Source organism: Pleurodeles waltl, chromosome 5, assembly GCF_031143425.1.
Source record: "Pleurodeles waltl isolate 20211129_DDA chromosome 5, aPleWal1.hap1.20221129, whole genome shotgun sequence".
Classification (NCBI taxonomy): domain Eukaryota; kingdom Metazoa; phylum Chordata; class Amphibia; order Caudata; family Salamandridae; genus Pleurodeles; species Pleurodeles waltl.
In genome coordinates, this window is record NC_090444.1 from 102,273,746 (window position 1) to 102,287,978 (window position 14,233).

At 41.4% G+C, this 14,233-nt stretch overlaps 1 protein-coding gene across 1 annotated transcript in view; it reads right to left on the reverse strand.

Annotated features, from left to right (window-relative positions):
• Window positions 1-2,963: 2,963 nt before the first annotated feature.
• Window positions 2,964-14,233, reverse strand: part of LOC138295417 (clusterin-like) — a 271,036-nt gene continuing 259,766 nt past the window's right edge. Inside the window, exon 9 of the mRNA XM_069233707.1 lies at window positions 2,964-3,201. The gene's annotated coding sequence lies outside the window, so the exon portion shown is untranslated. The remainder of the gene's footprint in view (window positions 3,202-14,233) is intronic.

Consider the following 14,233-nt stretch of genomic DNA (forward strand, 5'->3'; position numbering starts at 1 on the left):
TAGTTTCAGAAGCACTGCCATACAGAAGAATGTTTTATTAGTTTTAGAGTCATAGGTGGGGAGTGTGTCTTTGAAGAGTATGTATAGTCCGAAGCATGTGTCTTAGTGTGTGTTATCAGTGTATTGGGTGGGTCTCTACCACATGGAGTGTGCATGTTTTTATCACGTGGAGTGTATGATTAATGGATGTGTATCAATTCTCATGTACCTAGAGTTGGGAGTGTTTGTGTGTTTAGTGAGTGTGTGACATTAGTCAAGATTGGGTGTTGTTCAAAAGTGTGTAAAAAAGTTTAGCTCACGTGCAGTATTTTTCATTTGTGAGTATCGCTAGCAATGTATGTATCTGGGGCATGGAATGTGTGTATGGGCCATATGTGTATGTACTTATGTGTCAGGTGTCAGACGTGTGTATGTACTTAGGGGCAGATTTATGAAAAGTGGAGCTGCACCTATTGCAGCACTACTTTTCTCACGCCCCTTAGCGCCCCCCTAACGCCATCATGTGTGCGCCATCTATAAAATACGGCGCACTATGGCGCTAGTTAGGGGAACTAGTGTCATAATTTTTTATGCTAGTCCGGCGCTTTACAGGATTAGTGTCAAAGATTTTTACACTAATCCTGAAAAGCACCCAGAGGCCCATCGAAACCAATGGAAGCCTCCTTTTAATATCTGCTCTGAGCAGGCATTAAAAGTGCCAAAAAATGGGGCAAGGAAATCCTAATTGTTTTGCCCCCCCAATGGGGGAACGCCACCTTTGCATACATTATGCCTGGTGCAGGCATAATGTGGCACAAAGGGTTACAAAGTGGCATTTTTGGCCCTCTAATGCCACATCAGTGTCAATAAAATGATGCTAAATGTGGTGTTAAAACAGAGCAAGGTCCTCTTAAATCTGGGCCCAAGTGTCATAAGGTTTGTGTGAGGATTGTGTGTTGCATGTACTGTATGAGTGATAACTGTGTGTCTAATGTGGAGTGTGTGTACCAGGGGTGTGTAAGAAGTGCATCGTCTATGCATCTTAAGCATATGTAATAGTAAGTTTGGTCTAACATTGGATGGAAAATCAAGGTTATTATAATAGGTGTTTTTAAAAATCAATTTTTTCAAGAAATGCCATGAAGCCCACTAAAACCAACATCAAGGAAGGTCAACGGTGATCCTACAATATTGATTTCATACATCTGTGGTCCAGTCTCCTACTGAAAACAAAGTACTTGTGCAGCACCCAAACACATGCATGGCTGTATTTATCCAGTCCCCGGCTTGATGATTACTAGAGAAGCAGAAACAGTGAAATAAATCATAAGTTATTATTCTGGCACGCCCCAGACTCCTGAGATCAGTCATCAACAGTCCCCAACCATCATTCTGTCGCTTAAAACTCAGCATTCCACCACATAGTCAAGGAGTCACATGGACCAGCAGGTTTCCTACACACTGGAGCGCTTAATTGGCAATAGCTCCTCCCTTTTCACTAAGACTCACTCAACGGACATTTTTCTGTGTTTCTCCTTTTTCATCTCAAAATCCATGCCTTCATTTGATAGTGTGTTCGATGCCCATCAGTAGGGCTGGTACTGAAGAATTAATGTAGTTTTCATTCAGTAGTACCAATCAAAATACTGCTACAAGGTGATCCTAGTGTCATATTAACACAGTGAGGAGCATATTTACATGGCCCTTGCACCGCCCTAGTGTACACCGCCCTAGTGTAATTGTTTTCTACGCTAAGGTGACATCAAGGAGGCCTTTTCCCCACACCAGATTCACAAAGTCGTGCAATACAAGCGTTGCACCACTTTATAACCCCTCGCACCCCAATACGCCTGTGCCAGACATAATGTATGCAAGGGGGTGTTCCCCTGTTAGGAGGCCCAGAAAAATGGCACAAGATTTCACTGCGCCATTTTTCCTGTTATTTTTTAACGCCTGCCCAAGGCAGGAATTAAAGTGACCCTCCCATTGTTTACAAAGAGCCTCCCCACGCATTGCTGGACTAGTGCTATCATTTTTGGTGCTAGTCCAACAATGTGCCACAATAGCATCAAAAATATTCATGCTATTGTGCTAACGTGCACCAAGGTGCACTGTATTGTGAATACAGTGCTACCATGGTGACTTTAGGCGGTACGGAAGGCGCAAGAAACGTGGCCAATCATAGCTGATGTGCCACTTTCTTGCAAATATGTCCCTGAGTTTTATCAGAATGTCAGTGAACCAAATCAATATTATGTTTCGTCTGAAGATTTAAGGTTGACTTATGATGAACCCAAACAAACCATAAGCACTTGTGTGGGGCCATAAACTACACTTCAGTTTAAGCTTGTGTGATTGTTAACAAATTGGATTTGTATTTTTCGTAGGCTTTATCAACCATACTTTATTCCTTTGGCTATAGGTGTAGAATAGATAATCTTGAAACAAAACCTCCATTGCTTGTTGAGACATAGTTGTTGCTTAGTCATCCTTCACCTCTTGTCTGCTGAGTTGCTTCCTTGGTCCTGATGCAGAACACTAGTGGTATAGAACATTGGTGACATTCTCAAAACATCCCTTGCGGTCAATTATTTTTATTCTACTTTATTGACTGACTTCTTGACAAATTACCTCAGGGTCATGCAGATCTCGGATTTTGCCTATGTGCCATGTAAGAAATGATTGACATTAGCCATTGTAATGATGATCTGTTTTACCATTCTCTAAAATTAGTAGCCAGTGTTCAATTAGTACCTGTGTTATTCATGCTTTGGTTGGCCTCTAAGGAACCACTCATGTCACACTTTATGCAGTGGAGAGCATACCCCAAATCCCATAGGTTAGATGATCTTATTGTGTTGCTATAGATCTTAAGCCAACAACTGTCCAATTTGCTTATCATCAAATTTTATTCTGGGTGTTTATTTCAGCTATTCTTGTCCTTTTTGGGCACCGATACACAAATCGCACACACCCCAACATAGTATTGTTTGTATTTCACTCTTTTATTTTTTGTATTACTTTGGTATTGGTCACTAAATAGCAGTGCCTAGAAGGTATGCTGCAGATGATGAGATTTCAGGAGCTGGAGGGCCAGGCCTGGTTCCATTATTCTTGGGAACTATGTGACGAGGCGTGCGGTGTGTACATCTCTATGTCCATCTATAGGGAGCTGATGGCTAAGCAAATGCTTCGAAATTCAATATGGCTGAGACACTACTCCTGTGAAAGAAAGGAAATAAAAAGTTATTACTGGGCTACCCTTGAACTCACCTCATATGTGTCAAGTGGAGAAAAAACACTTCATGCATCAACTTCAGTCCCCCAGAGAGAACCCAGCATGCAGAGGACCATAAGAAGAACATAATTATGCTTATGAAGTGGTACACAGCATTCAACCGCTGTGTTGATTTAACTCTTTATGATGCACAGTGCCTCCTTGCCATAGGGGCTTGAGAGAAGTGTGGGAAGGGAAGCAAGTTAAGGGGAAGAAAGTTAAGGGGAAGCATGTTAAGGGATGTTCACTATACAACCACAGTTGAATGCATGGAGTTAACAATAGAAATATTAAAAGTATACTTCTCAAACGTGAGACACATCTAAATACACCTCTTTCACTCACACTCCTTTGGCAATCCTGTGGCAATCCTGTGGAGAACTATACATTTAATAATAAAAACATGTAGAAGGATCTCAGATGTAGCACATATGTGGCAATTCAGGTAATACCTAAATGTTTCCTTTCTTCCAAAGCAATTCATGCACACGTTGCACACTTATTAGTATTAAAGTTGATCACGAGTATTTTAGTTCAGAAACACTGTTGTGCTTGGAACAATTTTGCAACTGTCAGTGAAGAGGAGAGGCCTAAGCAGACACAAAATCTCTTTGCTATTGTAGTAGTACTTTTCTAGACATGAGCCTCACATCCTCTATTAGCAACAAGCACCCCAACAGTATGCTGAAGAGACATATCTCTATATGAGTATTTCATGTCTTTGTGTCTTTAGGTTTGGATTAATCAGTGCAAGGCACAGAATTGTGGCAGGAAGGCTAATTATGATAGTAACTTTGGTTTCCCAACTACGTTAGTTCATTCATATTATTAGCTTCTTGAAGCCAATAGGATGGTGCCAAACAGGATTCAAACCCACCCTGTTTATGTTTTACCATTTGGAGTGTGACTTGTTTCTCCTCAGGACCTCCCGGCTTATTTAGATCTCGGACAGAGATGCTGCTAGTGACTCAGAGCCCGCTTTGGGGGTAGGGTTTCCAGGCTGTCCCAGATTCTACTGAAGCTTTTCCCCACATGTTGTCTCCCCACCTCCTAACCCCCATCTTTTGGCCTGCTTTAACACTAGTTCCCATATGTATCTGGATGGGATGAGTAAAATAATAGAGTTAAACTCATAGCTGAGTTGAAGATGCAGAGAGAGTGATGGGAATACCAAGACACTTTCAGTATGTACATTAAGGCCCTGATTTATACTTTTTTTTGCGCTGCATTAGCGTAATTTTGTGACGCAAAAGTGGCGCAAACTTACAGAATACAATTACAAAATATAATACAATTACAAAATACAAAATACAAAAACAAAGTGTATTCTGACGCTAATGTGGTGCAAAAAAAAGTATAAATCAGGGCCTAAGTGTTGCTTTTCTAACTACCAAAAACAAAACTTGGCAAGTATGTCTGGTGTTGTGTCATCATCTGTGTCCTGTTCCTAAAATCCAGTTGCTATTTAGAGTTGGTGATTGCCAGTGGGGCTCACCAGCACTTATTTTTCCTCATCAGACAATGCCCATGAGCAAGAGAGAGAAAACACTCAAACGGAAAAGAATTAGGAAGAGAAATACAGAAAACCCTCTGCAGAGGGAGCAAGCAGGATCCTGCACAAGTGAGATAAGGGGGCAGAGAGTGTCTAAAAGTTGATGGAAGAGCCATCAGGTTGATTCAAGGCTGCACAGCTTTGCTATACGGTGCGCCGTCCTTTAAAATCACCACCTACCAGTTTTCAAGCAGAGCTTTGGGCATCAGCACTTATTCTATTACAAACTGAGCATTGCTAAAAAAAAACAAATTGCTGCCTCCATTAGCCTAAAATAAAGCTTGCTCTTTTTGAAGAGCTCAAAGGCCATGCAAAAAACAATGTGCAAGCTGTGCAAACTAGGGAAGAGCTAAATTCCAATGATGGAGCATCATAAACAGAAGTTAATGGATGTTGCTTAAAGCGACCAGCGTGCCTGCTCCCAAAAACATTAATTTGCTCAGGCTTAATTCACATTTTTTCAGAGGATGAGAGAACATGCCGAGAAAAGCTACAGGTATGTGGTGAAAAGACGGAATCTTAGAAAGATATGCAGCGGATGCAGGTACATTTGGACCAAGACACAGTTGTGATGGTATACTGTAATTTACTCAGAGGTTGGAATGCAAAGCAGAGACTTTATTACAGATTTAAGGTGAACACTATATTTTCTGGAAAAAAATATTTTGCTCCAAACTACAACAAATGGATCAATTATGTCAAAGAGACAAAGAAACGAGGTGCGGGCAGCAGGGGCTCAGCAACAGATTGATGTTCTCATAGCAAGAAGCACCATATTGTCTGGTAAACAAATTCAATAATGTCTGTGACCCATATACCATTATGAGCGGAATGTACAGGGAATCCTATAAGTATAGTATTAAGAGGTTGATGGTAGCATTTGTCAATCCTGTGTTTCCAAAACAGATGCAAAGTATCATTTGACCAAGTTGAGCTCCACATAAAGCACCTACCAAGGACCATTTATTCTGTTGTATTATTTACTGAACAAAATAGTGTAGATCTGTTAGAGGACCCTAAAAATCTGTTTGACAGTCAACTATCTGTGGACAGCTAAAGTTCAAATTAAGGGCTTGGATAAAGTTATGCCTCATTAGATGCGAGAGGGATGGCAAGCCAGTTCTTTGTCATCCTGACCAGAGAGTGATACTCTTCCTCTGTTGTATTAAGATTTCTGCCACATCTGCCACCCAGCCAACAAAAACATGTTTTCTTCGTCAACCTCTATGTTCATGCCAAGTTTAATATAAATCTGCTCTGTGGTTTTGGCTGTAGAAGAAAGCAAAATTTCGTACGAGAACTAAAATGGGAAGCACATCTCTTTTGACCTCCCCCTTAAGAATTGCCATTGAAGATTGTTTTGGGCAGGAAGGTGTATTCTTGTAAATACGGCACATCCCTGCGTTTCAGAACCGTCACAGTGCAGCACTGCCAGTTTTGGCACAGCGCCAAGCTGCTCCAGTTCTTTGTAAATATGCCCCCAAGAGTGTTAGGTCACTATTTCGGAAAACTGGAGACAATATAATTATATAGAAAAGTAAGATCAATGGAGAAGAATAACCTTGATGCTGAAGAGGAAAAAACTGAAACAATTCTTGGAGGGTGTAGGCAACATCACAGGGATAAAAAACAGCTGATCACTGTGCCTATCACAGAAAAGGTATGGCTACATTATATCAATAAGGTATGCTATTCATCTCTAAGAACAATATAGTTAAAGCACATTGAAAGAATGAGATAAAAATACAGGCACATTCCATGAACTATAGTCAGAAGGATGTACTAGAAAATTTAATGGATTGTAAATGTATGGTAGAGATAGTGGCAATAATAAAATCAATAACACATTTGAGAGCTCAGGCGTGAAATACCAGCATCAAACATAGTACAGAACCCTACACATTGGGTGACCAACTAGAAGCTATCTTTAAAAGTGTAATTTCAACAGGAACCATCTCAGTATTCTGGAAATGCAGTATTAGGATTCTATAAGAAATGAAAAAGGAACAACCCCAAATATTATAGTATTATTATGCATGAGGAATAGCTTTTGAAAAATTTATCCTGGGATTTCTGAAAATAAGGTTTGACAAAAATCATATCTGGACAAAACAACAAATAGGGATCATGAACAAGCTTACGGTAATGGATGGATCTGTGTTAATTTGTTTGAAGGCAGAAAAATATATTGACTGGAAAAAGGTGCCACTCTATGTAGCATACATGGATCCTACAACTGCATTTGTTCTTGTTGATAAGGGAAGATTATGAGCAAAAATGTAAGTGTAGGGACCACCAAAAACCTTTTTAGCATCTTTGTGAAGACTTATGGACCGGACTACAAGTTGAGCAAAATGTGACCCTTTCAATAGAAATCAGAACTTCGAATGGATTTCGACCAGAAGAGGAATGCATACTGGCCCAGTTTTCATTTTCATTTCTAATTGAAGATACCCCTTATTGCTTACTAAAGTAAGATGGCGTGTGATACGTCTGAGCTGGAAGAGTTACATAGTTTCTATAAGCAGGTCGCACAATTATTCTTTATCTGACTCCTACAATGTGCGGTGGGTGTTTGCCACCATTTTCTATTAACACCACTTACAAGTATTGACGAGAAAAGATTTATGGTATTTCAGAAGAGCGTAATGAAACATGTATGGAGACTAGATGGAAAACAAGTGGAAATTGTAAATAATTATACATTTCTTGGAGTGAATTCCCTGGTTAACGTATCCATGAATGTGCATGCAAAGAGAGTAGATGACCACTCTAAAGTGGTTGAAGGGCTTATAAGTATGGTTGAATCACAGATTTGCAAAAGCTATATTGAAACGTTAACACATCTACATGAAGCATAGATAGTTAAGCTCCTGCTATTTGTCTCTGAGCTGTAGTGTTTGAGATGAGTTAAACAGTGGAGATAGCTGAGATGCCCATATAGAACAAACAGTTAATATGGAATGAAGGAATGCCTATCAAGCAATAAGGTTATAGACAGGTGTAATACGTGTCATGCATAAATTGTATGCAAGACAATGTCTTATTTGCATAAAATTGACTTGAGTGGAGAAGGTACAGTAAGGTATATCATAAAAAGGGAGGCTAATGAGAAACAACTTAACTTGCAATTTTTCAAATGGATTACAAAAACAAAATAATGATGGGACTATAAGCAGATTTATGGATACTTAAAAGGGAGTCAGAAAAGCAGATAAAAGGTTCGCACCAGCAGAGGCAGCTGTTGCTCTGCCACAAGCAAGACAGATCATGTGTAACACACATACTAATAGAAACAAAAATAAAGATTACTTATAGCTGGGAGAAAGTTGAAACCCAATCCTAGACCTATCTTCATTAGCTTCAAAACCAAGTGGCCTGACTTGTCACCTTGACCCTTAGTATTCTAGGGCATCCCTTTTCCTTTGACAAATTAACTGACTCCCGACTCATTTGAGTGTTATGTACAAAGCTCTGTGCTTGGCTCATTGCAGTGTGTAGGGCTCAATTTAGGATTTCATTTTGTGAAGGATTAGCAATTAGGATTCTGTTAGAACTCTCCACTCTTCAAATATCCACCTCCTGAAAGGCCCTTGTTTCCTAATATGAAGAGCAGGTGATCACTTATCTTGCTGTTTGATCTAAGGCCATGAGTTATGGATGTTATCTTTGTGTCCAGGCTTCAGGGAGAAGGGCAACAGGCGTTGGGTGTGTTTGAAACTACTGATTGACATTCACATTCTATTCTATTCTATTGGATGAGTAAAGAGCATGGCTATCCAGTGGGACTCCCCCACTGTTATCCAACTGGCACTGATCCAACTCTGAATCTAAGTAATTAGGGCCAGAGGTTAGACTAGATCATGAAAAGCCAAACGTTCAGCGATTTTCTGAAAGTGGGTTCTTGGTCCATTTGGCTCAGCCTAATCGGCAATAAATCCTATGACTTAGGGGCCAAGTAGAAAAAGGAGCACCCTCTACATCACACTCTACAAATTTTTGAAACAGTCATGCATTTACCAACCTCAGGGCCCTACTGGGAGTGTAGGGCTGCACTAAAGATTGTAGTAACTGAGGGCTTTTTTGTGACAGCTCCTCTGAACAATGTAGAGGGCCTTGAACTGCAACCACTATTCTATTGGGAGCCAGCGAAGCTTTGCCAGCACACTCCATACTGACTAATGTCTAGGAATATTTAGAAGGAGGCAAGCTGCCACATTTTGCATTACCTGTAGCCTCTTAATTACATAGCAAAGGAAACCCAGGTATAGAGAGTTACCATACTAGAGGCATGATATCACCAGTGCCTGTACGACAAGCTTTCTGGAAGGGAAAGGGAGAAGATCTAGTATTTTTCTAAGCATTCTGACTAGCCTATAACAACCGGATGAGAGCTTCCTCGCTTGGGATTGCATGGTGAGTGTGTTGTCTAGCCAGACACCCAAATAATTATTTGTGGGAGTTTGGGGAGTAGGTGGGTTTCCTAAGCTGTCTGGGCAGGCAGACAGAGTCTGGTTGTTAAGATTATTGCCCATCAGCACAATCTCAGTTTTGTCACCAATGAGTTTAAGGAAACACTTGGCCATCCAATTGGCCACTTTGTTCAGACAAGGTGCAAGTTGTTGTGATTTGCGAATCATGCGATGGACAATACTATTTGTTGCCTGCATATGAGACTATTGTGGGCCCAATTGCTTGTACAATCTCAGCAAGGGGACACTTATAAAGAATAAAAAGGGTAGGGGTCAGTGACAAACCCTGAGGCACTCCACATTTCAAGGGTAATATATTTGAATACCATGGTTATTCAACACTTGAAAACTCACATTAGTGAGTCTGAGTAAGGACTACATGGTGTACAGTGTCAAATGCAGCACTAAGGTCTATTAATATGACTACCGCAGAGCCTCCTTGGTCCAGGAGCATCTTAGGTTCTTCTACTACCACCAATAGTGGTGTTTGAGTACTGTGAAGAAGCCTGAAACCAGTTTGAGTGGGGTGGAGAATTTTGTTAGATTTTAGGAATAGTGATAGGTTTTGGTTCACATGATTATCTAGAATGTGTCTACTCCTGGTAGTAGGGAAATGGGTCTGTAGTTTTTGAGATATAGTGTGTCCAGGCTGGGCTTTTTAAGCAAAGGCTTCACTGCCACATGGTACTACTCCACTTTTTACTGCCAGGTTGAGCAATTCCTGCAGCACTGGAAAAATATGCTCTGCCCCAAGCTCCAGAATGTGGCGAGGGGCATGGTCAATGGGTGAACCTGACTTAACCACGCTAAATAATGCTGAAAGATGATCTGCAATAAAAAAGCAGGGAAGGCCGACAGACATTCTCCAGAGCTCCCAGATTGTTCCAAGATAGAGATGGTTTCTGGCTCCCTTGTCCCATCTGAAAATGACAAGTAGATGTCTGTAATCTTTTTATTAAAAAAAGTTGGCTAGGTCACTACAGTGTGATACCATGGATCCGGGTAGCAATATGTCCGGTCTGAGCTCCTTGACTGAGTTAACAATTTTCAAAACTTCTTTGGCCAAGCTGGAGGCCTTGACTACTTGAGATACATAGTAGGAGGTTTGGGTGGTTCTAATCTCTGAGTGAAAATTCTTTATCACCTTTTGGTTCTCCCACTTATATGAATCATCATAGGACTTTCTTTATTCCTCTCTAATCTTTTGTAGTCTTTTTTAATAGCATTAAATGGGGATTAACCCATGGGAGCCATCTGCCCTGCCAAGTACATTTGTGTGTTTTAAATGGGATGATCTGGTTCAAGGAGTTATTAATCCATTCAGTAAATTTAAGGGTGGCAGAGAGGGTGCTGTCGCCTACTTTGGTCTAGAATTACTGAGTCTAGAATTATTCTTAATGTTTAGTTTAGTCCAACTGTGATCATTCCCCGTGGTCCGTGAAGGAGGATTTATAAATGGAAGACCGTGCAGAGTGATTGGTATAAACAATGATACGACTAGATTGCAGGCAGGAGTGTTAGTGCCTGCAAATTGAAGATGTTGCTAAATATAAGGTTGATAAGGTGTCCTTTCTCATGTGTCGGGCCAGTCATTCTTTGTGTCAAAAGTAAGGATGCTATGTCCTGTCATAAATTCTTAGATGAAGGGATGTTTACATCATAAAAATGGACAATAAAGTCTCCAAGTAGGAGGCAATTTGCTTTATTCATTCCCAAACTGGTGATTATACCAGGGAGTGACTGGGGAAAACAGGGAAGTGGGCTTGGATGCCTGTATAGTAAAACCCTGGAAAAAGTGAACGTGGGGGTAAATGATATTGAAAAAGAAAAGCTTTTACAATCTGGAATTGTGAAAGGTGTCTGTTAGAAATGGGGTCTTTGGTTATCAGTCAAGATACCCCCTGTCTAAGCAAGGCCCCTTATTCTAGTCAGGGTAAAAGAGAATCACCCTTAGCTAACCCATGCTTACCCCCTTGGTAGCTTGGCACGAGCAGTAGGCTTAACTTCAGAGTGCTAGGTGTAAAGTATTTGACACCAACACACACAGTAACTTAATGAAAACACTACAAAATGACACAACACAGGTTTAGAAAAATAGAGAATATTTATCTAAACAAAACAAGACCAAAACAACAAAAATTCACAATACACAAGTCAAGTTATCAATATAAATGCAAAAAGAGTCTTCATGTAATTTTAAACACACACTAACACTGTTAGCGTAAAAATGTACCTTGGGTGCGTCAAAAATAAACCCGCACGGGCAAGTGTGTGTCAAAAAGGGCTTGCGATGCGTCGTTTCACTCACGAGCGAGACCTTGCGTTGTTTCTCCTTTCGCCGGTCGGGTGAGTAGTTTCTTCCCTCCGCAGGAGAGCGATGCATCAATCCGGTCAGCACTCTCGGGTCCGGGCAGGCCTTGCATTGTTTTTACACGCCCAGCTGTACTTGCGTCGGAAATCCAGCCGCACGATGATCCGAAAACCACGCAGCACGGGTTGCGATCTCCCAGCCTCCGTCAGCGATGCTGTGCATCGTTTCTCCAGCCCCAGGTGTCAATCTTCGGGTCGCGTTGCAGGCTAGTGTTGATTTTCAGCTGCGAAGCTGGCGGCGCGTCACTTTTTCAGCCGCAGATCGGAGTTGCGTTGATCTTTTCCCCGCACAGTGCGTGGATTTCTTATTCTTGGGCTGCCAGCTTCTGCTTTCAGGGTCTCAGGAACTGGCTGGGCACCACTTGGCAGACCAGGAGTCTCTCCAGAGACTCCAGGTGCTGGCAGAGAGAAGTCTTTGCTGTCCCTGAGACTTCAAATAACAGGAGGCAAGCTCTAAATCAAGCCCTTGGAGATCTTCACAAGAAGAAGGGCACACAAAGTCCAGTCTTTGTCCTCTAGCATAGGCAGAAGCAGCAACTGCAGGATAGCTCCACAAAGCACAGTCACAGGCAGGGCAGCTCTTCAGCTCTTTTCCAGGCAGAGGTTCTCCTTGGTTTCCAGAAGTGTTCTAAAGTCTGTGGTTGTGGGTGCCCTTCTTATACCCATTTTCTCCTTTGAAGTAGGCTTCCTTCAAAGGAAAGTCTCTCTTGATTGGGAAATCCTGCCTTGTCCAGGCCAGGCCCCAGACACTCACCAGGGGGTTTGGAGACTGCATTGTGTGAGGGCAGGCACAGCCCTTTCAGGTGTGATTGACCACTCCTCCTCTCCCTCCTAGCACAGATGGCTCATCAGGAAATGCAGACTACACCCCAGCTCCCTTTGTGTCACTGTCTAGTGTGAGGTGCAACCAGCCCAACTGTCAAATTGACCCAGCAGGGAATCCACAAACAGACAGAGTCACAGAAATGGTATAAGCAAGAAAATGCTCACTTTCTAGAAGTGGCATTTTCAAACACACAATCTTAAAATCAACTTTACTAAAAGATGTATTTTTAAAGTGTGAGCTCAGAGACCCCAAACTCCAAATGTCCATCCGCTCCCAAAGGGATTCTACACTTTAATCAGATTTAAAGGTAGCCCCCATGTTAACCTATGAGAGGGACAGGTCTTGGAACAGTGAAAAAACGAATTTAGCAGTATTTCACTGTCAGGGCATACAGTATAAAACACATTACTATATGTTCTACCTTAACCATACACTGCGCCCTGCCCTTGGGGTGTCTGACATGTAAGAAAAGGGAAGGTTTAGGCCTGGCAAGTGGGTACACTTGCCAAGTCGAATTTACAGTTAAAACTGCACACACAGACACTGCAGTGGCAGGTCTGAGACATGATTACAGAGCTACTTATGTGGGTGGCACAACCAGTGCTGCAGGCCCACTAGTAGCATTTGATTTACGGCCTCTGGCACCTCTAGTGCACTTTACTAGGGACTAACTAGTAAATCAAATATGCCAATCATGGACAAACCAATTACATATACATTTTGTACAGGAGCACTTACACTTTAGCACTGCTTAGCAGTGGTAAAGTGCCCAGAGTAACAAAAACAGCAAAAACAGAGTCCAGCACACATCAACAACCTGGGAAACAGAGACAAAAAGTTAAGGGAGACTATGCCAAGGATGAAACAGTGGCTTTCTCTAAATGATGGCAATCCCTCCTCTTCCCTTATTCCTATGATCATTCCAACAGATATGGTGTCCTGAAGGCAAAGTTTGAATTACATCTGGCATGAAGCCCTCATAAACATTTAATTGTAGAAGGATACATTTCTACAACTATTAACTGATTTGCTGTCCTCCCTCCACTTTCCCTCTCAATGTTGGCAGGTCTTTTCTTCCCTTTTGTTACCAACTGTTTGACACACCGGCAACATACATACACCCTTGCTTTTGATTTCCTCTAGGAGTACATGCTTTCTAATTATTTTCATCTTGTTCTATGTATTTTTCGAGCCTGCGTTCTTATTGCTGATTGTAAAGTGCACTGAATTCTATTAGTTTAGCAGCCATCAACATAAAATTCTTAAACAAAAATAAATAAATACTATCTGCCAGATGCCAGCACAATACAAACCCTTTTCCAGCCTAACCACAATGCCCAGATTATGATTTTAAATGTATTACTTGTCAGTGTTTATAATGTTGGGTTTCTGTTAAGTTACTAACAAGTGGGAACAGGGGCAGAGCCTGAGGTCGAGAAACTGTAAAGGTAAGTCTAAAGGTGAGTCCCCAGGGCCTGGCTTGAGGGCCATGTCAAGTTAGTAGTGGATAATTTGCAATCTTCACAACTGATTGTGTCTATGTCCTACATTTTGTTTCAGCAAGTCTCCAATTTTGTTTTCTCAGACACCAATTAGTTAGCGATTTTCTTGTTAAATTTGGTAAATCCTTTGCCTGCAAGATCTTCTAAATGTGAAAGATCCTGATGTGTAGTGTTCATAAACATGCCCTAGTTCAGGTTTTTTGCGTATTTTGTTAAAATGGTTGGAAGAAATATTGTACACTTCCTGGGTGCCTT